Genomic DNA, 26,260 nt, shown 5'->3' with positions numbered 1-26,260 from the left:
TTGTTGTTGCCATCCTGTACCTGTCCCGCAGGTGTGATGTTCGGATGTACCGATCCTGTGCAGGTGTTGTTACACGTGGTCTGCCACTGCGAGGATGATCAGCTGTCCGTCCTGTCTCGCTGTAGCGCTGTCTTAGGCGTCTCACAGTACGGACATTGCAATTTATTGCCCTGGCCACATCTGCAGTCTTCATGCCTCCTTGCAGCATGCTTGAGGCACATTCACGCAGATGAGCAGGGACCCTGGGGATCCTGCTTAGTAGGTAAAGCCTCTTTAGTGTCCTAAGTTTTCATAACTGTGACCTTAATTGCCTACCGTCTGTAAGCTGTCAGTGTCTTAACGACCGTTCCACAGGCACATGTTCATTAATTGTTTATGGTTCATTGAACAAGCATGGGAAACTGTTTAAACCCTTTACAATGAAGATCTGTGAAGTTATTTGAATGTTTACGTTTTATCTTTGAAAGACAGGGTCCTGAAAAAGGGATGTTTCTTTTTTTGCTGTTTACATAGAGCCATGACTACATGGAACTCTATTCCACATCAGGTAACCAATGCAAGTAGTAGAATCAGATTTCAAAACAGATCAAAATATACCTTATGGAACAGCGGGGACTGAGAAGAGATCTATATATATATATGCACACACGTACATTGTAATATTGTTGTATGGTGGTATTATAGATTTTGTATTGTAGATATGTAGTGGTGTAATAATGTTATATGATGTACTGTTTTATCTTTTGTTTTATGTGTGATGTAAGTGCCTTAATGTATTTGGACCCCAGGAAGAGTGGCAGCAGCTAATGGGGATCCCTAATAAATACAAAATACTTTCTGAAGGCACTATATGCATATTGAAATTAGTTATTTAAAACTTAATTATTCTGTCAATATAATAATAAAACATATACAGTAACAGTCAAACGTTTGGACACACCTACTCAATCAAAGGGTTTTTCTTTATTTTTACTATTTTCTACATTGTAGAATAATAGTGAAGACATCAAAACTATGAAATAACACATATGGAATAATGTAATAATCAAAAAAGTGCTAAACAAATAAAAATATATTTTATATACAGTTGAAGTCGGAAGTTTACATACACCTTAGCCAAATACATTTAAACTCAGTTTTTCACAATTCCTGACATTTAATCCTAGTAAATATTCCCAGATTTAGGTCAATTAGGATCACCACTTTATTTTAAGAATGTGAAATGTCAGAATATTAGTAGAGAGAATGATTTATTTCAGCTTTTATTTCTTTCATCACATTCCAAGTGGGTCAGAAGTTTACATACACTCAATTACTATTTGGCAGCATTGCCTTTAAATTGTTTAACTTGGGTCAAACGTTTCAGGTAGCCTTCCACAAGCTTCCCACAATAAGTTGGGTGAATTTTGGCCCATTCCTCCTGACAGAGCTGGTGTAACTGAGTCAGGTTTGTAGGCCTCTTTGCTCGCACACACTTTTTCAGTTCTTTAGCTAAATAGCCCAGAACTGTAGCCTACTCCCGACCATCACGTTGATCAGCGCCATATTTTCTGTTCCATCCTAACGGAAACTCAGAGCAAAATTTCTTAATCAGTCCCATATACTATGTTTTTACAAAAAAAGGTTTTCTATTCTCTAGTACAGCGACTATTGAAGGCTGTCAAATGCTTTTCAAAGATGCCCTCTGGTGGTCCAACTAGCACTAACTAGCATTCATGGTACCAGTGGGTGCCACTTAAATAACGTGCCATAGAATTCTGCGGCACCACGCAAGCTTTGCTGCAGTACGCTGCAACTTGTAAAGGACGAACCACTGTAGCCATTCTTTGCCTTGATGACAGCTTTGCACACTCTTGGCATTCTCTCAACCAGCTTCATGAGGAATGTTTTTCCAACAGTCTTGAAGGAGTTCCCACATATGCTGAGCACTTGTCTGATTGTCCTTCACTCTGCGGTCCAACTCATCCCAAACCTCAGGTGTGTTTTGGGTCATTGTCCTGTTGAAAAATAAATGATAGTACAACTAAGCACAAACCAGATGAGATGGCGTATCGCTGCAGAATGCTGTGGTAGTCATAATGGTTAAGTGTGCCTTGAATTCTAAATAAATCACTGACAGTGTCACCAGCAAAACACCCCCACACCATCACATTCCTCCTCCATAATTCACGGTGGGAACCACACATGCGGAGATCCTCCGTTCACTGACTCTGCGTCTCACAAAGACACGGCGGTTGGAACCAGAAATCTCTAATTTGTACTTATCCGACCAAAGTACAGCTTTCCACCAGTCTAATGTCCATTGATTGTATTTCTTGGCCCAAGCAAGTCTCTTCTTCTTATTGTTGTCCTTTAGTAGTGGTTTCTTTGCAGCAATTCGACCATGAAGGCCTGATTCACGCAGTCTCCTCTGAACAGTTGATGTTGTTACTTGAACTCTGTGAAGCATTTATTTGGGCTGCAATCTGAGGTGCAGTTAACTCTAATGAACTTGTCCTCTGCAGCAGAGGTAACTCTGGGTCTGTCACGACTTCCGCCGAAGTCAGTTCCTCTCCTTGTTCGGGCGGCGTTCAGCGGTCGACGCCGCCGGTCTTCTAGCCATCGCCGATCCACCTTTAATTTTCCATTTGTTTTGTTTTGTTTTCCCACACACCTGGTTTACATTCCCTCATTACGTGACGTGTATATAACCCTCTGTTCCCCCCATGTCTGTATGTGGAATTGTTTGTTGTAAAGTGTATGTGCATTATAGACTGTTGTTCTGGGTGCTGTCGGTTTTGCCTCATTAAACTGCTCCGGTTATTACCCAGTTCTGCTCTCCTGCGCCTGACTTCCCTGCAGCCAGTTACGCACCTCTTACAGGGTCTTCCTTTCCTGTGGTGGTCCTCAAGAGAGCCAGTTTCATCATAGCGCTTGGTGTTTTTTTGTGACTGCACTCAAAGTTCTTGAAATGTTCCAGATTGACTGACCTTCATGTCTTAAAGTAATGATGGACTGTCGTTTCTCTTTGCTTATTTGAGTTGTTCTTGCCATAATATGGACTTGTTTTTTTACCAATAGGGCTATCTTCTGTATAACAACCCTACCTTGTCACAACACAACTGATTGGCTCAAACGCAATAAGAAAGAAAGAAATTCCACAAATTAACTTTAACAAGGCACACCTGTTAATTGAAATGCATTCCAGGTGACTCCCTCATGAAGCTGGTTGAGAGAATGCCAAGAGTGTGCAAAGCTGTCATCGAGGCTAACTTGGCTACTTTTAAGAATCTCAAATATAAAACATATTTTGATTTGTTTAACACTTTTTTGGTTACTACATGATTCTATATGTGTTATTTCATAGTTTGATGTCTTCACTATTATTCTACAATGTAGAAAACAGTAAAAATAAAGAAAAAGCGTTGAATGAGTAGGTGTCCAAACTTTTGACTGGTACTGTTAAAGCGCCATATGTTGTTTAAAAACATTTGTATCATTTCAAAGAAGAAACAATTACATTTGACATTCAACTGAATGTCTGAAATCCCACCAAAATATATCGATTCCATAGATTTACTCTCATTATACTAATGTTAATGTGCTATAATGCAGTCAATATTTGAAGGATTTTTTAAAATTCAAAATGAGTTGAGTATTTTACTCCATTATGCAGCTGTTACATTTACAGAACTTTATTTTTGACCTTTTATCAATTTTGACGACCTTTGATAATTTCATTTCTGGAGCACGTTAGATACTGTATCCAAGATACTACAGAGAGACAACTGAATAGAAGTAGTTGTATAGAGCCATTGCATCCAGGGGTGTATTCATTACGCCGATTTGTTTGCAATACATCTCTTAAATGGAAGCAAATGGAACGAAACCGGACCTAGCTGAATTTGTCCAATAGAAACTCTTGTTTTAGTACACAACATTTTACAACTGTTTGAACTAATGACTAAACCTCTGGTGAACCACATGAGATGTACACTCTTAGAAAAAAAGGTGCTAAGTAGAACCCTTTGCAGAGAGTTCTACCAAGAACCCTTTTATCTTTGAAGGGTTCTTCCTAGAACCCTCTATGAACAGTTCCACCAGTCTTATTAGCCTTTAAAATTCAACTCTATTTTAGTGATGAGTCATTCGCGAATGAACTGCTATTTTTGAACAGATCTTTTTGGTGAACGTCAGGAACCGAATCGCATCTGTGAAAGAGCTGTTCATTTGGTTCCCTGATTTGCATACTGCTACTGTTGCTTTTTGAGCTCCAGACAACGACTTCTGTAGATAAGTTATAAAAACATTCTGTGAAGATGGTAATTCCTCACTGCAGGAACAATAGGCAGTGAGAAGAGAGCCTTATTATGGTCCATGCAACATTTTTGCAAGCTATCTAATATCATCAGGTAAAATGTATTTGAACACAGATTTCAGGATCTGACATAATGATAGGCAACCCTTTAGGCTTTACACTACAAATTAGCTATTTTTCATGGTTTTTCATACATTTTTAAGCACTACTGAATGACGAGCCATTTGGGAGCCAAATGAATGCCTCATTTAGGTGAGCAGAGCCAAAAGATCCGGCTTATGGAAAATATTTGGAATACCCATCAATACTCTTTATGACAATACATTACATATATCATAAGGCATTTATTTGAGGGCCTTGTTATACCCTAACAGTCGTCAAACTCCTGGTTTACAGGCCACATCAGGCCTGCAAATCACATTATGCTGGCATGTAAAGTGATGAGTGATTCTTATTGGAATCCAGCCAGAGTCAGGATATTCAATAATTGGAACTTTCAATCACCCACTACATGCATTCAGAACGACTGCCAGGGTAGGAAAGATTATCTAAAGCATCTAAACTGGTACAACCATCTTAGTAATGGGTGCAATACATCAGACTCCTAACAGATTGGATTAGTTTAGAAAAATTTATGTTATTTATCTTTGTGTAGCATATGATTAATCAACCAACCAATGTATACTACCGTTTAAACTTTTGAACGGTAGTGTACATGAAAAAACTCAGATATTGAAAAACAATTCTGAAAATCAACCTACAATAGAGAATGCTGGGAAATACAGTATGATAATTATGGGTGTGGTTTTGTGTGTTTTACTCTACACAGAGTTGAATGACACAATCACACTAAACGTATTATTTAACTCCTGAATCAACACTAGAAATGTTACACTGAATAATCAACTCAAGGTTACACTGGCCAATTTTCTGTGGACCATACATTACACTGCTGGTTCACTTGTACTTTGATTCTCCTAGTCTCTGCTCAATAAAATCACATAAAATACTAATTTGAAAGACAGAAATCATGGCAAAGATATCAACTATGTCAATACTGTCTATGTAAAATGATTAAGGGAATACCAGATATATGCACAAATAATCCCATATAGGTACAATTTCTCATAGAACCCTTCTTGCCTTCCAAAGAATCCTTCTTGCCTAACAATGAATTATCAATGAACCATTTCTTGCAAAAATAGTTTTTTAGGTAAAAAAAAAGTTGTAGGTCGGCCTCCAGAGTGGCGCAGTGGTCTAAGGCACTGCATCGCAGTGCTAGCTGTGCCACTAGAGATTCTGGGTTCGAGTCCAGGCTCTGTCGCAGCCGGCTGCGACCGGGAGGCCCATGGGGCGCCGCACAATTGGCCCAGCGTCGTCCGGGTTAGGGGAGGGTTTGGCCGGCAAGGATATTCTTGTCTCATCGTGCACTAGCGACTCCTGTGGCGGGTAGTGCATGCTGACACGGTTGCCAGGTGTACGGTGTTTCCTCTGACACAATGGTGCGGCTGGCTTCCGGGTTGGATGGGCATTGTGCTAAGAAGCAGTGCGGTTCGGTTGTGTTTCGGAGGACGACCTTCACCTCTCCCGGGTCCGTACGGGAGTTGCAGCGATGAGACAAGACTGTAACTACTACCAATTGGATTCCATGAAATTGGGGAGAAAAAGGGGATGGAAGCAAAAGTTTTAGGTAGAACCCTTTGCCTTTAAAAGAACCCTTCTTTTAAAGGTTCTTCAGATGAAGAGAAAGAACCATTTTGGAAGTGAGTGTAGTGAGGGTGTTAACAATATTGTATTTAGTGGGTGTGTGAAGTATACTTACTTCTGCAGGCCTTGCCATCCTCCGCCAGTAGCTGTCCCTCAGGGCAGATGTACTGATACACTGGTGCTCACAGCCATGCTCCACTGTGTTACACAAGTCTGTGGAGGGACAAACACACATGGACACACTGAAAAACTGGGCGGCAGTGGATGAGAAGTGTGTGGTGTCATAGGTTAGGTCCAGGATCAATGGAACGCCGTGAGGGACAGCACAAGGATGCTGTTATTGGTACCATTTTCAAAAGCTGATGCTAACAACGTGCACATTTTATACAATGTCTAATGTGGTAACTAAAATTCAATTTGGATATATTTGGCTGTTTTTGCAGCATATTATTTAGATATTGTCCTTTTTGGGTGTAGAAGAATGTTTGCTAAATGCTAATTCCATTTGTAAAAGCTGAAAGCATAGATAGTCAGTAATTGCATTCTGGTTACCAATGCAGTTAAAAAGTAACTAGATAACATAAAAGCAAGATAATGTTATTTGATTGTGAACAACAGCATAGGTGTTTCTATAATAAACAGACCTTCGTTCAAATAGTATTTGTATTGTTTTGAATACTTTAGATGCTTTCGATTAGTCCCAAAAGTGCAAATATCACCCACCTGGCATTCCAATCATGCTCAAAGAAAAAACATACTATTTGAACGCAGATCAGAAATATGAACAAAGTCCTGTTGTGTGCAAGTAATAAGGACCAAAAATAAGACCTTTAATCTTCACAACCTATTTTCAAGTGTGGAGTTCCAATATCTGTATGTTAATGCTGGGTCTCAAGCTTGATAAACACGGAATAGTACATACTTTAGGTTTATTGCGTTGCAATGTTCACCGCAAATCTCACCCAGCAGCTGCCTCAAATATGCTGCCCCTAGCTACAGTAAATACATTCTACTGTTTGGCCTGATGATGGCCTCACTAACTTGTGCAGGTATTCTTGTCATTGTTGAGTTTAAAGCCAGCGTTGCAGTCACAGGTGAAGACACCAGGGGAGGCGATACAGATCTGCTCACATTCATGCTTTCCCTCAGCACACAGGTCTACCACTGGATCATAAAAACAGAGACACTGATTATTGCTTGAAGGGAAGGTTGTAGTTTCATATCTGGGCTTCCTCAATTGTTTGGCCTGATGATGGCCTCACTAACTTGTGCAGGTAATCTTGTCATCGTTGAGGGTGTAGCCAGTCTTGCAGTTGCAGGTGAAGGTGCCCGGAGAGGTGATACAGATCTGCTCACAGTCATGCTTCCCCTCAGCACACAGGTCTATCACTGTATTATAAAAAATTAATGCTTGAAGGGAAGGTTGTGGTTAATGCCCAGAGTTCTATTGTTTGAGACCTTCTATACCAACTTGGGCTCTCAAGTATTCCTAAGGAAGACACGATCATTCTTCTTGGGGATTTTATTGCCAGAGTCGGCCAGGACCACAATATTTGGAGAGGAATGATTGGGAAAGAAGGTGTCAGCAAATCAACTCAAATTGAGTTATTCTCCTAACCAAATGTGTAGAACATGATCTTATCACCAACACATTCTTCCATCAGAAAAAACAAATATCCTGGATTTATCCCCACTCTGGCATATCATTGACTATGTTATTGTCTGAGGCAAGGATCGTCTCAGACTGAGGCATTGTCTGAGGCAAGGATATGAACATCACAAGAGCGATGACAAGTTCAGACAACTCTTGGACAGGACAGACCATTCCTTGTTCTACTTCACTATGTCCATTTAGACTGATGCAAAAAAGAATGGTGCATAATAGGGCTAAGACAGCCAATGCTTAACAGTATAGGTGATAACATGAAACTGCAACACCACAAGACTGTTTCTGGTGATGAATTCCCGAAAGAATAACCGAATGATATAAAAACATAATGTAGCATGCTCAAGACCTGCAAGCATACCATTGGCTATAAGATCAAAAAGCACAAGGACTGCTTTGATGAGAACAAGAATGAAATTGTAGAGCCCATCAACACAAAACCAAGAACCGTTGGCGCCTGGCAGAATGGCATAAGCTGTTAAGGCAAAAGAGAGACTCATGCCAGAGCAAAGGTGGATGTCCAAACCTGGGTGAGGGGACTCGAAAAAATGGTGGACAGTTAAGGCATTGGAATTGCAGTAGCTGGTAGACTCTGGTGATACCCAAGTCTTCTTTGATGCCACCAAGGCAGTATACAGACCCAGTTACCGTGGCCTAAATCTGTTTCGCTCCAAAGATGGACAAAAGCTGCTGAAGGATGATGAATCAATCACATCCTGGTGGAGAGAACACTTAGAAGAACTCTTCAAACCGAAGTACAACCGTTGAGACGGAGATCCTCGACCAAACCCTTCAGCGAATCATAAAGGAAGACCTAGGAAAAATAGGAAGGAGCAGGTACAAAATGCCATCAAGAAGGTAAGAAATAGCAAGGCCACATACCTGAGCCTAAGTCGTCTTTCTTACACCACATACATGCCCTGCTCCTGAAGATCTGGCACAAGTAGAGAATTCCCACAGAACTCATATTTTTACCATCTTTAAAAAGGGGGACAGGAATATTTGTGGGAACTACATAGGCATCTATGTAGTATCTTCCTACTGTCCACCACTGGGAAAATACTTAAATCACATACTGGCCAACTGACTCCTACCCCTCCCAGAATCACAATGAGGCTTTCGCCCATCCAGAGGCACAACGGACATGATTTTCACAACACAATAACTGCAAGAGAAAAAGCAAACACTTTACATTACTTTTTATAGATCTTACAAAAGGATTTGACTATGTAAAATATCAGCTGCCCTGAAAAGCTCACCAGGGTACTGTGACTTCTGCATGACAACTTCTGCATGTCGGCAACACTGATCATTTACAGTGGTGCTAAAATGGAACCCTTCAAGATGGAAACTGGGATGAAACGGCTACATCAATGCCCCACCCTTTTTGCAATCTTCATTGCTGCCATCCTTCACTTCACATGTAAAATCTGTCTCAGGAAGTCCAAATCCCGTAAAAACATACAGCAGATTCTTCAACCTAATTAAAGTCAAGGCAAACAGCAAATTCACTTCTATCATGGAGCTCAAGTTTCAAGTGTTATTAGTCGTACAATATGTACAGGATACACCGTCCACTGAAATGCATATAAGAATACGAACAAAGTAAACGGCACAGTAGAATATATATTTTTTGCATAAAACGGAAGGTCCAATATTTACATGTTTTGGGGAACGTGGGATTAGGGGGCATTTTTTAAATTGTGCAGCATTGCTTGTAGATAAACTGTCTCTGAGCCTGTTGGTATCAGACCTCATGCTCCGATACTGTCTGCATGGCGATAAGAGAGTGAACAGCTCGTTGCTGGGATGTGTGGTCCTTGATGATGCTGGGGGCCTTCCTCAGGCACAGTTTCAAGTAGATGTCCCGGATGGGTGGGAGCATGGTTCTAGTGATATACTGGGCTGTCTTCACCACCCGCTGGAGGGCCTTGTGGCCGTGGACGGAGCAATTCCCGTACAAGGCTGTGATGTAACCGGTCAGGATGCTCTCAATGTGCAGCGGTAAAATTTGGAGAGGACACGGTGTGGCATGCTGAATTTCTTCAGCCACCTTAGGAAGTAGAGATGCTCATGCGCCCTCTTACAAGAGTGGTGGACACAGATGAACTTAAAACTGCTGACTCTCTACTTCAGTCCCGTTGATGTGGATTGGGGCATGTTCCCTCCTCTGCTTCCTGAAGTCTACAATCAGCTCCTTTGTTTTGCTGACATTGAGGGAGAGGTTGTTGTTCTGGCACCACAATGACAGTTCAATTACCTCCTCCTTATAGGCTGACTTGTCATTGGTTATCAGGCCTACAACCGCGGTGTCGTCAGCCAACTTGATGATGGAGTTGGTGTCAGCCTGTGGTCTGCCCGTCAGGAAGTCCAGGATCCAATTCCAGAGGGTGGTGTCTAGACCCAGGGCTCTGAGCTTGGTGTTGAGCTTGGAGGGAACAACAGTGGTGAATGATGAACTGTGGTCAATGAAAAGCATTCTCACATAGGTGTTCCCCTTGTCCAGATGTGTTATGGCTGTGTGAATAGCGATGGAAATGGCATCTTTTCTGGATTTGTTGGAGAGGTAGGCAAATTGGAGTGGGTCTGTTTGTATATGATCCAGCAATAAAGACTGCTCACAAGTAAGAGGATTTTTGTTGGCTAATGATCAGTTCGCCTTGGTGTTTGCTTGTGGCGGTATGTACACAGCTGTGATAACACGTGAATTCCCTCTGCATTTAGTGGGGTCGGCATTTTAGCATCAGGAACTCCAGGTTGGGAGAACGGGAGCTCGAGATATTTTCAACTTTGTTTTACCAGGAATTGTTGATGAAGAAACATACCTCTCCCCCTACTCTTACCAGAAGCCGCAGTTCGATCGATAAGGAAAAGGGAAACGCCATCTGGTTGAATAGCAGTCGAGTGTATCGTCTGTAAGCCAGGTCTCTGTAAAAACACATCCTTCTGTGATTGAAGCCTTGCTCTGAGTTCAAAGTATTTTCCAGCGATTGGACATTGGCCATCAGGATACTAGAAAAAGGAGGCTGTGTAGCCCGTCCGACTAGCTTGGAGACCCCTTTCCTTCCTCTTCTTCATCACAGGTGTTGCCTTTGGTCATCTTGTTTAACAGCAACATATACGCCCGATGTGCAGTGAACAAAGGAGCAAACAAAGTTTTTTTTTTTTTTTTAAAGCCATAAAAAAGCAAAGTCGAGCAGGAACCGGCAAGACGCGCACCCTCCTCAGAGCCGACATATGTCTCCAGTATGCACATGACAAAGCAATGCCTGCCCACTTAGAAGACTTTGCAAAAACGTACATACATACATACAGTGGGGAGAACAAGTATTTGATACACTGCCGATTTTGCAGGTTTTCCTACTTACAAAGCATGTAGAGGTCTGTCATTTTTATCATAGGTACACTTCAACTGTGAGAGACGGAATCTAAAACAAAAATCCAGAAAATCACATTGTATGATTTTTAAGTAATTAATTCGCATTTTATTGCATGACATAAGTATTTGATCACCTACCAACCAGTAAGAATTCCGGCTCTCACAGACCTGTTAGTTTTTCTTTAAGAAGCCCTCCTGTTCTCCACTCATTACCTGTATTAACTGCACCTGTTTGAACTCGTTACCTGTATAAAAGACACCTGTCCACACACTCAATCAAACAGACTCCAACCTCTCCACAATGGCCAAGACCAGAGAGCTGTGTAAGGACATCAGGGATAAATTGTAGACCTGTACAAGGCTGGGATGGGCTACAGGACAATAGCCAAGCAGCTTGGTGAGAAGGCAACAACTGTTGGCACAATTATTAGAAAATGGAAGAAGTTCAAGATGACGGTCAATCACCCTCGGTCTGGGGCTCCATGCAAGATCTCACCTCGTGGGGCATCAATGATCATGAGGAATGTGAGGGATCAGCCCAGAACTACACGGCAGGACCTGGTCAATGACCTGAAGAGAGCTGGGACCACAGTCTCAAAGAAAACCATTAGTAACACACTACGCCGTCATGGATTAAAATCCTGCAGCGCACGCAAGGTCCCCCTGCTCAAGCCAGCGCATGTCCAGGCCCGTCTGAAGTTTGCCAATGACCATCTGGATGATCCAGAGGAGGAATGGGAGAAGGTCATGTGGTCTGATGAGACAAAAATAGATCTTTTTGCTCTAAACTCCACTCGCCGTGTTTGGAGGAATAGAAGGATGAGTACAACCCCAAGAACACCATCCCAACCGTGAAGCATGAAGGTGGAAACATCATTCTTTGGGGATGCTTTTCTGCAAAGGGGACAGGACAACTGCACCGTATTGAAGGGAGGATGGATGGGGCCATGTATCGCGAGATCTTGACCAACAACCTCCTTCCCTCAGTAAGAGCATTGAAGATGGGTCGTGGCTGGGTCTTCCAGCATGACAACGACCCGAAACACACAGCCAGGGCAACTAAGGAGTGGCTCCGTAAGAAGCATCTCAAGGTCCTGGAGTGGCCTAGCCAGTCTCCAGACCTGAACCCAATAGAAAATCTTTGGAGGGAGCCGAAAGTCCGTATTGCCCAGCGACAGCCCCGAAACCTGAAGGATCTGGAGAAGGTCTGTATGGAGGAGTGGGCCAAAATCCCTGCTGCAGTGTGTGCAAACATGGTCAAGAACTACAGGAAACGTATGATCTCTGTAATTGCAAACTAAGGTTTCTGTACCAAATATTCAGTTCTGCTTTTCTGATGTATCAAATACTTATGTCATGCAATAAAATGCAAATTAATTAATTAAAAATCATACAATGTGATTTTCTGGATTTTTGTTTTAGATTCCTTCTCTCACAGTTGAAGTGTACCTATGATAAAAATTACAGACCTCTACATGCTTTGTAAGTAGGAAAACCTGCAAAATTGTCAGTGTATCAAATACTTGTTCTCCCCACTGTATAACGTTCTTGACAATACCAGATAACAAAGGTCACAACAATATATGTTGACAATACCACCCGTGTAAATGTGGATCACTTTCGATACCTTGCCAGCATTCTCTCCTCCACAGCTGACATAGATGCAAAAATACACCACCCACTAAAATGTGTCAGTGGAGCCTTTGACACACATGGGAAATTTGTCTTTGATGTTTGTGATATCTAAACTGAAGTCCTCATTTACAAAGCCGTAGTTCTCTACACCCTACTGTATGGGGAAACCTGCACCAACTCCTGAAACAGCTCTTGTACTCCCAGCTTAACATAGGGCAGTGGGGCCCGCAGGAGGATGGAAAAATCACTACAAGCACAAAATCAGGACCAACCTGAAAAAGTTCCCCATCAACACCACTAACTAGGAGGACACTACATAGGACAGAATCACATGGAGGAAGACCATCCACATTCTACAAGATCTCTGCTGGACCGCAGAAGACAAGTGGCAACAACATAATGAGAGCTTTACCACCAAGAAGGCCCAACAATCATCCACCACCATCACATACCTTTGTCCACACTGCAGCAGAATCTGTATCTCTCGGATTGGCCTTCAGCCATCTAACGACCCACAAACAGTACCCAACAGGAGGACAATTATTCTCAACTCACATGGTAGACTAGCCGTCCTTGAAAAAGTGCTTGCTCTTTTTTGCTTGTTACAGGCTAGATCAAACAATGATGGGGTGATACACAAAGTTAGGCCGGATAACACATTACATTTGGATTCTGAAGGAAATGTTCAATGGGTTATAGGTCAAATCTGGTGAAAATGGGAGTAATGGAAATAGTCATATATTTCTGTTAAATATCCAGAAATTCACAACAAAAACTGAGTGGATTGTGAAACAAACACGTAGACTATGGAATGGATGCATTAATAGTTACTTTTCTTGAAGTTATATTTAAGGCATGCAGATATACAGAAAGGATAAATTCTGATGTTTTCAGCTACAGTTGTTGTCACGCCCTGACCGTAGAGAGCTTTTTATGTCTCTATTTTGGTTTGGTCAGGGTGTGATTTGGGTGGGCATTCTATGTTGTATGTTCTATGATTTTGCATTTCTATGTGTTGGGCCGGGTGTGGTTCTCAATCAGGGACAGCTGTCTATCGTTGTCTCTGATTGAGAACCATACTTAGGTTGCCTTTTTCCCACCTGTATTTGTGGGTAGTTGTCCATGTTTAGTTGCCTGTGAGCACTATGTTGGCTTCACGTTTCATTTGTTAGTTTGTTAAGTGTTCTTCATTGAATTAAAATATGTATTCCAATCGCGCTGCACCTTGATCCACTCCTTTAAACGGTTGTGACAGTTGTGGTCAGTAACACCACCAAGGACCCTTCTCAGATGACGTAGAGTCTCTGAGAAAACTGTGGGAGGATAATTTTTCCTCACAAGAATCTGACTTTCTGGGCCAGAGATAATGAAACTATAATTTCTTATTTAATCTTTATTAGGACAGGGATTCAATGCTGGGAGTCAGTAAAAAGGTCCTCCAACAACAATTTGAAATGCCCTAGAGCAGGTTTTCCCAAACTGGGGTACCGCGTAATGCCGTCGGGGGTATGGCAAATAAAAATGTGATCCATAAAAAGAAAAGAAATCTTCACATTTTCAAACAGTACATTTATGTTTTCCAACGGGGCTATACATTTGGGTGAGTTTTTTTCTCTCGCCTGAGTAGCATCGTTTCACATCCAAACATAAAATGAAACCATCTCGTGTTCAGCGAATAACAACACAATGTCAAATACAGGTAGCCTAGTCAAATAATTAACATCCAATCACATTAACCGTTACTCTCTCGTGGGAAACCTTCACTCTAGCGCAGACATTTAGAAATTAAACATGACAATGTTCTCAATGGGATAGTTTTCCAGGCTCTTCCATGGCCATGGCAGAACACTGACATTCCTGTCTTGCAGGAAATCACGCACAGAATGAGAAGTATGGCTGGTGGCATGGTCATGCTGGAGGGTCATGTCAGCATGAGCCTACAGGAAGGGTACCACATGAGGGAGGAGGAGGTCTTCCCTGTAACGCACGCCGTTGAGATTGCCTGCAAAGACAACAAGCTCAGTCCGATGATGCTGTGACACACCGCCCCAGACCATGACGGACCCTCCACCTCCAAATCGATCCCGCTCCAGAGTACAGGCCTCGGTGTAACTCATTCTTCGACGATAAACGCGAATCCGACCATCACCCCTGGTGAGACAGAACCGCGACTCGTCAGTGAAGAGCACTTTTTGCCAGTCCTGTCTGGTCCAGCGACGGTGGGTTTGTGCCCATAGGCAACGTTGTTGCCGGTGATGTCTGGTGAGGACCTGCCTTACAACAAGCCTACAAGCCCTCAGTCCAGACTCTCTCAGTCTATTGCGGAAAGTCTGAGCACTGATGGAGGGATTGTGCGTTCCTGGTGTAACTTGGGCAGTTGTTGTTGCCATCCTGTACCTGTCCCGCAGGTGTAATTTTCGGATGTACCGATCCTGTGCAGGTGTTGTTACACGTGATCTGCCACTGCGAGGACGATCAGCTGTCCGTCCTGTCTCCCTGTAGTGCTGTCTTAGGCTGTCTTAGGCTCACAGTACGGACATTGCAATTTATTGCCCTGGCCACATCTGCAGTCCTCATGCCTCCTTGCAGCATGCCTAAGGCACGTTCATGAAGATGAGCAAGGCACCCTGGGCATCTTTCTTTTGGTGTTTTTCAGAGTCAGTAGAAAGGCCTCTTTAGTGTCCTAAGCTTTCATAACTATGACCTTAATTGCCTACCGTCTGTAAGCTGTTAGTGTCTTAACGACTGTTCCACAGGTGCATGTTCATTAATTGTTTATGGTTCATTGAACAAGCATGGGAAACAGTGTTTAAACCCTTTACAATGAAGATCTGTGAAGTTATTTGGATTTTTACGAATTATCTTTGAAAGACAGGGTCTTGAAAAAGGGACGTTTCTTTGTTTCCTGAGTTTAAGTACATTTCATTTCTAAATCCAAATGAGCGGTTGTTGGGGTGCTAAATATACATATTTAAGATGAGCGTATTATTCCACTGTATTTACGATACGTGAATTCCTTTGTCTCTTTCTTCTCCCGCTCTTTCTTACGTGCCCCTCCCTTTTCATTGTGTAACAAGCCGTCATATAGGGTTAGTCCACTAGGGAATTTTCATTGCATTATGTAGTAATCAATGTGTAATCTAACCTGTTTGTGTGTTTATGTATTTCTGTTTGATTAGTTAGTAAATAAATAAGCCAATTTGATGACTAGTACATGCAACTGTTGTACAGACCCTCAACTCATCTGCTCCACAATGTCCATTAGACTGATGAAATAAAAAAATAGGATGCAAAATAGACTGAGCTGGCCCAGACTTAACAATGATATTCTGGGGGAATATCCTTCGAACCAAAGATGGACAAAAGCTGCTGAAGGATGATGAATCAATGAAATACCCAATAATGACAAAGCAAAAACAGGTTTTTAGAAAAGAAATAACAAACTGAAATCAAATTTACATAAGTATTCAGATCCTTTAGTCAGTACTTTGTTGAAGAACCTTTGGTAGTGATTACAACCTCTGGTCTTCTTGGGTATGACGCTACAAGCTTGGCACACCTGTATTTGGGGAGTTTCTCCCATTCTTCTTTGCAGATCCTCTCAAGCTCTGTCAGGTTGGATGGTGAGCGTCACTTCAAAGTTATTTTCAGGCCTCTCCAGAGATGTTCATTCGGGTTCAAGTCCGGGCTCTGGCTGGGCCACTCAAGGACATTCAGAGACTTTTCCTGAAGCCACTCCTGCAATATCTTGGCTGTGTGTTTAGGTCAATGTCCTGTTGGAAGGTGAACCTTTGCCCCAGTCTGAGGACCTGAGCACTCTGGAGCAGGTTTTCATCAAGGATCTCTCTGTACTTTTCTCCGTTCATCTTTCCCTCGATCCTGACTAGTCTCCCAGTCCCTGCTGCTAAAAAACATCCCCACAGCATGATGCTGCCGCCACCATGCTTCACCGTAGGGATGGTGCCTGGTTTCCTCCAGAGTTGAAACTTGGCATTCAGGCTAAAGAGTTCTATCAGACCAGAGTATCTTGTTTATCATGGTCTGAGAGTCCTTTAGGTGCCTTTTGGCAAACTCCAAGCGGGCTGTCATGTGCCTTTCACTGAGGAGTGGCTTCCGTCTGGCCAATCTACCATAAAGGCTTGATTGGTGGAGTGCTGCAGAGATGGTTGTCCGTCTGGAAGGTTCTCCCATCTCTACAGAGAAACTTTGGTAGATTGAGCGACCATCGGGTTATTGGTCAACTCCCTGACCAAGGCTCCTCTCCCCCGATTGCTCAGTTTGGCTGGGCTGTCACATTGGTATAAAGGGTCAGGCGACAGTCGCAGGAATGCGTGATATACAAAACACAGGGTTGAAACCCAAACAAAAGAGCGAGGAGTACCTTGAATAAATACACAATCGCACAATGATTATCACACGGCACGAGACCCGTAATCATCTGCTCAATCCACAATGGCACGAAAGCCAAAACACACAGCACAACGGTACGGACATTGGAACAATAATCGACAGGACAATGGTGAATCAAAGGACACACTTATACAATTGCTAATCATTGAGAAGGAGTGCGTAATGACAGTTAGGGAGGGATCCGTCACACGGGCGGCCAACTCTAGGACGAGTCTTCCAAACTTCTTCCATTTAAGAATGATGGAGGCCACTGTGCTCTTGGGGACCTTCTGTGCCTCGACACAATCCTGTCTCGGAGCTCTACGGACAATTCCTTAGACCACATGGCTTGGTTTTTGCTCTGACATGCACTGTCAACTATGGGACCTTATATAGACAGGTGTGTGCCAATGAATTGAAATTACCACAGGAGTACTTCAATCAAGTTGGAGAACCATCTCAAGGATGATGTGGAAAAAGTCAAGGGGTCTGAATACTTTCTGAATGCACTGTACATTTCACTTTAGCATTAGTTTAACATTTTGCATCATTCCATTACATTGTTAGTTTACCTTTCTTTCCTCTGTCACGTTCATGTGGTAGTTCCTGAGTATTGCGAGCAATAGTGAATCATATTAGGCTAAAGTATTACAAGTTGTGCAATAATTTGGGACATGTAGCCTATTTGAATTATTATGGAACGCAGACCATACATAGCAGTTTAAACCTGGAGCATGCTTCATGACAACTGGATCGTTGTTATCACAGTTCCATAATTAGTGAGGATTATTAGGGTTGATGTATAGAACTACTGTTCAACCCCTGTCACTTTCCAATATTTCATGGATTGAATATGGCAACTTTCAGGATGAATCAAACCACTGTACTTTTGATCCACCAAGATATTTTGAAGTGGTGTAAAGTACTTAAGTAAAAATACTTTAAAGTACTACTTATGTCACGATCGTCGTAAAGATGAGACCAAGGCGCAGCGTGCATAGAGTTCCACATACTTTTAATAAAGAGAAACTCACTTAAACAAAAAACAATAAAGAAGAACGAACGAAACGCTATACGAATAGTGCAGACAGGCAGCTAAACATAGAACAAGATCCCACAAACACAAAAGAGAAATTGCTACCTAAATATGATCCCCAATCAGAGACAACGATAAACAGCTGTCTCTGATTGGGAACCATATCAGGCCAACATAGACATACAATACACCTAGATGACAACACCCCTAGACATACAAAAACCCTAGACATACAAAAACCCTAGACATACAAACTAGCGTACCGACCCTAGTCACACCCTGACCTAACCAAAATATAAGAAAAACAGAGATATCTAAGATTCAGGGCGTGACAACTTAAGTCGTTTTTTTAGGGTATCTGTACTTTACTATTTATATTTTTGGCAACTTTTACTTTTACTTCACTGCATTCCTAAAGAAAATAATGTACTTTTTACTCCATACATTTTCCTGACACCCGAAAGTACTCGTTACATTTTGACAGGAAAATGGTCCAATTCACACACTTATCAAGAGAACATCCCTGGTCACCCCTACTGCCTCTGATCTGGCGGACTCACTAAACACAAATGCTTTGTTTGTAAATTATGTCTGAGTGTTGGAGTGTGCCTCTGGCTCTCCGTCAATTAAAAATGTATATTGTGCCGTCAGGTTTGCTTAATATAAGGAACTTGAAATTATTTTACTTTTATTTTTGATACTTAAGTATATTTAAAATCAAATATGTGTATAAAAGTATTGCTATGGTAAATATGCATTACCAGGAGATAATTGTATACATTTGTGTGAGTGCATTTGATGGACCAATGGGAGCAGATGTACTGTATGATGAAGTAATAAATTAATAAAGGCTTTGATATGTTTGGCGGTATAGTCATCTATGGATGTGGTCTGGGAAAAATCTTAGGTTTCACTTCAAGGGACCTATCTTTGAAAGAATGGTTTTGTTGATCTCAATATTCTTGAGACTTTCTTGAGTGTTACTAGGAAAGTGAACATATCAAGTTGAGTAAAATGGATTTAAGTGAGTTGCATAACTCAATGAAAGCAAATTGTATAACAAAGGTTTGATTATTGTATGATTGTATAGATTTTTTGTATGTTTGTTTTTAAGTAGAGAGGTCATAAAGCTTATTAAGCTAGTGTTGGTTCAGAACATAAAACAGTAAGATGTATGGACTACCTGTAACAGCACACAGATATTTGTCACCACTTTTTATGAACATCCAAATTACAGTACATTTTCCCCCCATTCAAATGGCTGTATAGACTAATGTAAAACAAGTCAATGTATCTTACATAAAGACTTCGCTTTGGTATTTGTGCTAAATATTTGTTTCTATTTGTCAGTTTCAGCTGAAGTAGACCTTTGGCATTATAAAGGTTAAATCATCTTACAGTCTGTCGAACTTACTCTGGCAGGTCTTTCCATCCTCCTGGAGTGTGTATCCCTCATTACAGTGGCAGAAATAGCCATTGAGGACACTCACACACTCATGCTGACAGCTGTTTTTCCCAAACGAACAGTAGCCAATCACTGAAGGAGAGAAGAATGCAATTAAATGATATGCAAAAGCAGCAAAGCAACTGAAATATGGCATTGAAAAATTATTCATTATGCTTCTAGAAATTCTATAAAGTTATAATGCATAATATGAAATAGTAATTCAATAATGATCTTTAGTATAATGAATAATGTTTCTGAGTGGAAGTATACTTACAGTGGATTTACTGTTTTTAAAACTATTCCCTCACCCAGGTTTTCACCATGGCATAAAAAATAGTGTTTCCAGAGTATTTAATAATCCTCTTAGATGTAAAGTCCACTGTTTAAGGGACCTTCATGGTTCTGGTTCTGACCGACAATTTCACTTATAAATTGATCTGTGGACACCTCCGATTGAAATGGCTTGCATTGAGCAATAGCCCTGGTTCCCATGGACACAGTAGAGCCCGTGACCTAGGATGTGAAATCTGAAACCCCTTGAAGCTGTGCTGTCCCTCCTACCATTTAGTTCGCTCTTCCGACTGTCCATCAACTCCTGTCTGAACCCTACACCACTGACAAAGCACATGCTTGCAATCCATATATCGTAGTGCAGCGGGAGAGAGTGGTTCCATTGCTGTAGCACATTCAGACATCAGTTTATAGCAATTGTAAGAATATTTTGAAGATAAATAAACAACGAAGAGGACGAGAGGTCAAGAGAACTAAAAGTCAATAGAGTACTAACGATCGATGGAAATAGTGATTTTTTCTGTAGTAGAGGATTAATGATCAATGGGGTCAGAGACATGGGAGAAATTTCAGTCCAGGACTCATAGCTACATGGCAAGTTCTCATTGGTCCAGATTGTTTATACATTGAACCTGAAATAGGAAACTTGTTATTTGGCCATTGGCCCAGTTTTATTGCAAGGAATTCTAATTGGTCAACCACAGGCTAGGGCTGGGTTATAAAGTACACCCTGTCCCTTTGTTCTGTGGAGATAATCACAGGAGAGAATCACTGAAGAGAATCCCTGAGGACAGGGGAGAATGAACATCTAACTCTCAGCATAACACCTCCTCTTTGAATAAACCTATTTTTCTCACCCTGATTTGCTTTGGGGTCTGTGTTTTTGAAGAGTAACATCAACGTTAATCTAAAATAATTCATAGATTTTAACCTCTCTAGGGTATGTGGGACGGTAGCGTCTCACCTCGTCAACAGCCAGTGAAACTGCAGGGTGCCAAATTCAAAACAACAGAAATCCCATAATTAAAATTCCACAAACATACATGTATTTCACACCATTTTAAAGATACACTTGTTGTAAATCCAGCCACAGTGTCCAATTTTCAAAAAGGCTTTACGACGAAAGCAAACCAAACGATTATGTTAGGTCAGAGCCAAGTCACAGAAAAACACAGCCATTTTTCAAGCAAAAGAGAGGAGTCACAAAAAGCTGAAATATAGATAAAATTAATCACTAACCTTTGATGATCTTCATCAGATGACACTCATAGGACTTCATGTTACACAATACATGTATGTTTTGTTCGGTAAAGTTAATATTTATATCCAAAAGTTTATATTGGCTTGTTATGTTCAGTAGTTTACACATCAATTTGTTTATATTGGCTTGTTATGTTCAGTAGTTTACACATCAATTTACAGAAATACTCATAATAAACACTGCTAAAAGATACAACTGTTATGCATGGAATTTTAGATCCACTTCTCCTTAATGCAACCGCTGTGTCAGCTTTCAAAAAAAATTACGGAAAAATCAAACCATGCAATAATCTGAGTACGGCGCTCAGACGACAAATCAACCCAAAGAGATATCCGCCATGTTGTGCAGTCAACAGAAGTCAGAAATAACATTATAAACATTCACTTACCTTTGATGATCTTCATCAGAATGCACTCCCAGGAATCCCAGTTCCACAATAAATGTTTGTTTTGTTCGATAATGTCCATCATTTATGTCCAAATTCCTCCTTGTTGTTCGCGCGTTCAGGACACAATCTAAACTCACGACGCGCGTGCAAGTCCAGCGGAAAGTACGAACGAAAAGTCCAAAAAGTTCCGTTACAGTCCGTAGAAACATGTCAAACGATGTATAGAATCAATCTTTAGGATATTTTTAACATAAATCTTCAATAATGTTCCAACCGGAGAATTCCTTTGTCTTCAGAAAGATGCGATGAAATGCAGCTAACTCTCACATGAACGCGCATGGTCAGTGCATGGTCAGCTCGTGGCACTCTGGAAGAGACCTTACTCAATCTCCTCTCATTCGCCCCCACTTCACAGTAGAAGCATCAAACAAGGTTCAAAGACTGTTGACATCTAGTGGAAGCCTTAGGAAGTGCAACATGACCCCATTTCCACTGTATCTTGGATAAGAAAAGAGTTGAAAACCTACAAACCTCAGATTTCCCACTTCCTGGTTGGATTTTTTCTCAGGTTTTTGCCTGCCATATGAGTTCTGTTATACTCACAGACATCATTCAAACAGTTTTAGAAACTTCATAGTGTTTTCTATCCAAATCTACTAATAATATGCATATCCTGGGATCTGGGCCTGAGTAGCAGGCAGTTTACTCTGGGCACGCTTTTCATCCGGACGTGAAAATACTGCCCCCTACCCCAAAGAAGTTTTAGACAAAAACACTTTCTGTTTTTCACAGAGATGAAAGGCACGTTCCCAACGAGTTCACGAAGCCAAGCTAAAATATTAACAATTTCTCTAACACTAAACACACATATATATTTTAAAGTTATAAGGAAGGTGAAATCTTATAGTTAGTAATTTTATAATTTGATTGTACTACAGTTGAAGTCGGAAGTTTACATACAGCTTAGCCAAATACATTTAAACTCAGTTTTTCACAATTCCTCACATTTAATCCTAGTAAAAATTCCCTGTCAGTTAGGATCACCACTTTATTTTAAGAATGTGAAATGTCAGAATAATAGTAGAGAGAATGATTTATTTCAGCTTTTATTTATTTCATCACATTACCAGTGGGTCAGAAGTTTACATACACTCAATTAGTACTTGGTAGCATTGCCTTTAAATTGTTTAATTTTAGTCAAACGTTTCAGGTAGCCTTCCACAAGCTTCCTACAATAAGTTGGGTGAATTTTGGCCCATTCCTCCTGACAGAGCTGGTGTAACTGAGTCAGGTTTGTAGGCCTCATTGCTCGCACATGCTTTTTCAGTTCTGCCAATACATTTTCTATAGGATTGAGGTCAGGGCTTTGTGATGGCCACTCCAATACCTTGACTTTGTTGTCTTTAAGCCATTTTGCCACAACTTTGGAAGTATGCTTGGGGTCATTGTCCATTTGGAAGAACCATTTGCGACCAAGCCTTAACTTCCTGACTGATGTCTTGAGATGTTGCTTCAATATATCCACATAATTTTCCTTCTCATGATGCCATCTATTTTGTGAAGTGCACCCTCCTGCAGCAAAGCACCCCCACATGATGCTGCCACCCCCGTGCTTCACGGTTGGGATAGTGTTCTTCGGCTGGCAAGCATCCCCCTTTTTCCTCCAAACATAACGATGGTCATTATGGCCAAACAGTTCTATTTTTGTTTCATCAGACCAGAGGACATTTCTCCAAAAAGTACAATCTTTGTCCCCATGTGCAGTTGCAAACCGTAGTCTGGCTTTTTATGGCGGTTTTGGAGCAGTGGCTTCTTCCTTGCTGAGCGGCCTTTCAGGTTATGTCGGTATAGGACTCGTTTTACTGTGGCTATAGATACTTTTGTACCTGTTCCCTCCAGCATCATTACAAGGTCCTTTGCGGTTGTTCTGGGATTGATTTGCACTTTTCTCACCAAAGTACGCTCATCTCTAGGAGACAGAAGCTGTCTACGTCCTGAGCGCTATGACGGCTGCGTGGTCCCATGGTGTTTATACTTGCGTACTATTGTTTGTACAGATGAACGTGGTATCTTCAGGCGTTTGGAAATTGCTCCCAAGGATGAACCAGACTTGTGGAGGTCTACAATTTTTTAGGGCTGATTTCTTTTGATTTTCCCATGATGTCAAGCAAAGAGGCACTGAGTTTGAAGGTAGGCATTGAAATACATCCACAGTTACACTTCCAATTGAAACAAATTATGTCAATTAACCTATCAGAAGCTTCTAAAGCCATGACATAATTTTCTGGAATTTTCCAATCTGTTTAAAGGCACAGTCAACTTAGTGTATGTAAACTTCTGACCCACTGGAATTGTGATATAGTGAATTATATGTAAAATAATCTGTCTGTAAACAATTGCTGGAAAAATTACTTGTGTCATAAACAAAGTAGATGTCCTAATTGACTTGCCAAAATGACTCCAACCTAAGTGTATGTAATTTTCAACTTCAACTATATATTTAGAAAGCATATAAGCCATTTCAAGCCTTATTCATACTGTTTTGTTGAATAGGAAATACATCATAAAATATTTCATATTTTCATAAAAATAAAAAAACATATTTGTACTCTGTACTTGAGCTCGTGTCCTCAAACGTGACTGCACCTCAGTAATTATTAAAACATTTTACCAGAAAGGTGAGATTTTAACCTTTCTTGTAGTATGCAGCATTACTAGTTATCAGTGGTCGAAAAAGTACTAAATTGTCATACTTGAGTGAAAGTAAAGATACCTTAATAGAAAATGACTCAGGTGAAAGTCACCCAGTAAAATACTACTTGAGTTAATATGAGGACCAGGGGGTGCTATTTTCACTTTTGGGGAAAATCGTATGATATTTAAACGGCCTCGTACTCAATTCTTGCTCGTACAATATGCATATTATTATTACTATTGGATAGAAAACAGTCTCTAGTTTCTAAAAGCGTTTGAATTATTTCTCTAAGTGAAACAGAACTCTTTTTACAGACATTTTCCTATCCGGAAGTGAGATTTCCAAATGCGAAGTCTCTCTTTAAGACCTTGTCTATAAAAGGGCATGTCACTTATGACTGTAGAAACACGTCATACGCCTTCCCCTGGGTGTCATGCAGAAGTGAGAGTAGAAATGAGTTGATTATCTCGTTCAGGGGTTGTATACAACCTCTTGGAGTGAGAAGTGCGCACTTTATTTTTTTTGGAAGGCGCGAAGTTGGATCTGGAGTAGCCTCCTGGAAAACCGTCGTTATAGGTGAATATGATCTCTGGCTTCGATTTTATTTGATACATGTCACAATATCATCCTAAAGTATGTTTTTTCAATATACTTTAATTATATTATTGAAATGTATTCTGGACTTTAGACGTGATGCGACGCAAGAATTTTGTCAAGACGGAGAGGTTAGCACAGCACGGCCAGTGTGCTTGCTAATTCAAGAGGGAAATCGTTCGTTCTGGTTCCAAATAAAGACGGTTCTGAACAAAGGACCCCTTGGAGAACATTCTGATGGAAGATCAACAAAGATAAGGACCCAATTTGGGATACTATTTCATATATCTGTCGAACTGTGCTATCGCTAGCGTTTGACTAGAATCAATGCTGCTGTGTGTTAGCTATTGTAGTAAGCTAATATAACGATATATTGTGTTTTCGCTGTAAAACACTTCAAAAATCGGAAATATTGGCTGTATTCGCAAGATATTTGTCTTTCATTAGCTATCCACCATATATTTTTCTGAAATGTTTTATGATGAGTAATTAGGTAGTTGACGTTGGTGTCTGTATTTACTCTGGCTACTCCCATGCGATTTCTGACTGTAGCTATGATGGTAGCTATGATGGTAGCAGTAATGTAAAACTGATTTATAGCTAAAATATGCACATTTTTCGAACAAAACATAGATTTATTGTGTAACATGTTATAGGACTGTCATCTGAGGGAGTTTTTTCTAGGTTATTTAGGTTGGTTCTAGGTTAGTTAGGTTAGCTTTGTGCATGCTACTTGCATGCTACCGTTGCTGTGAAAAATGTCTGTCTGTCTTTTGTATTTGGTGGTGAACTAACATAAATATATGTGGTGTTTTCGCTGTAAAACACTTCAAAAATCGGAAATATTGTCTCTATTCACAAGATCTTTCTCTTTCATTAGCTATCCACCATATATTGTTCTGAAATGTTTTATGATGAGTATTTCGGTATGTCACGTTGGTGTCTGTAATTATTCTGTCTGCTTTCGGTGCAATTTCTGATTGTAGCCGCAATGTAAACTATGATTTATACCTGAAATATGCACATTTTTCGAACAAAACATAGATTTATTGTATAACATGTTATAAGACTGTCATCTGATTAAGTTGTTTCTTGGTTTCTTTGGTTTGTTCTAGGTTAGTTTGGTTGATTTTGATTTTGCTACCTGTGCTGTGAAAAATGTCTGTGCTTTTTTCTATTTGTTGGTGAGCTAACATAAATATATATTGTGTTTTCCCTGTAAAACATTTAAAAAATCGGACATGTTGGCTGGATTCACAAGATCTGTATCTTTCATTAGCTGTATTGGACTTGTTAATGTGTGAAAGTTAAATATTTCTAAAAAAATATTTTTTGAATTTCGCGCTCTGCCTTTTCAGTGGAATGTGGGAGGAGTTCCGCTAGTGGAACGGGGGGGTGGTACAGGTTAATGTCTAAAAGTATTTGGTTTTAAGTATGAAATGTAAAAGTACAAGTATAAATAATTTCAAATTCCC

The 26,260-nt window shown here is 40.7% G+C and overlaps 1 pseudogene; it reads right to left on the bottom strand.

Moving 5' to 3' along the window:
• Positions 1–26,260, bottom strand: part of LOC139566104 (matrilin-4-like) — a 54,942-nt pseudogene that overhangs the window by 8,494 nt on the left and 20,188 nt on the right.

This window comes from Salvelinus alpinus, chromosome 2 (genome assembly GCF_045679555.1).
Source record: "Salvelinus alpinus chromosome 2, SLU_Salpinus.1, whole genome shotgun sequence".
Taxonomy (NCBI): Eukaryota; Metazoa; Chordata; class Actinopteri; order Salmoniformes; family Salmonidae; genus Salvelinus; species Salvelinus alpinus.
Note: the sequence above shows the minus strand (reverse complement) of the source record. Positions and strands in the feature narration are given on the sequence as shown.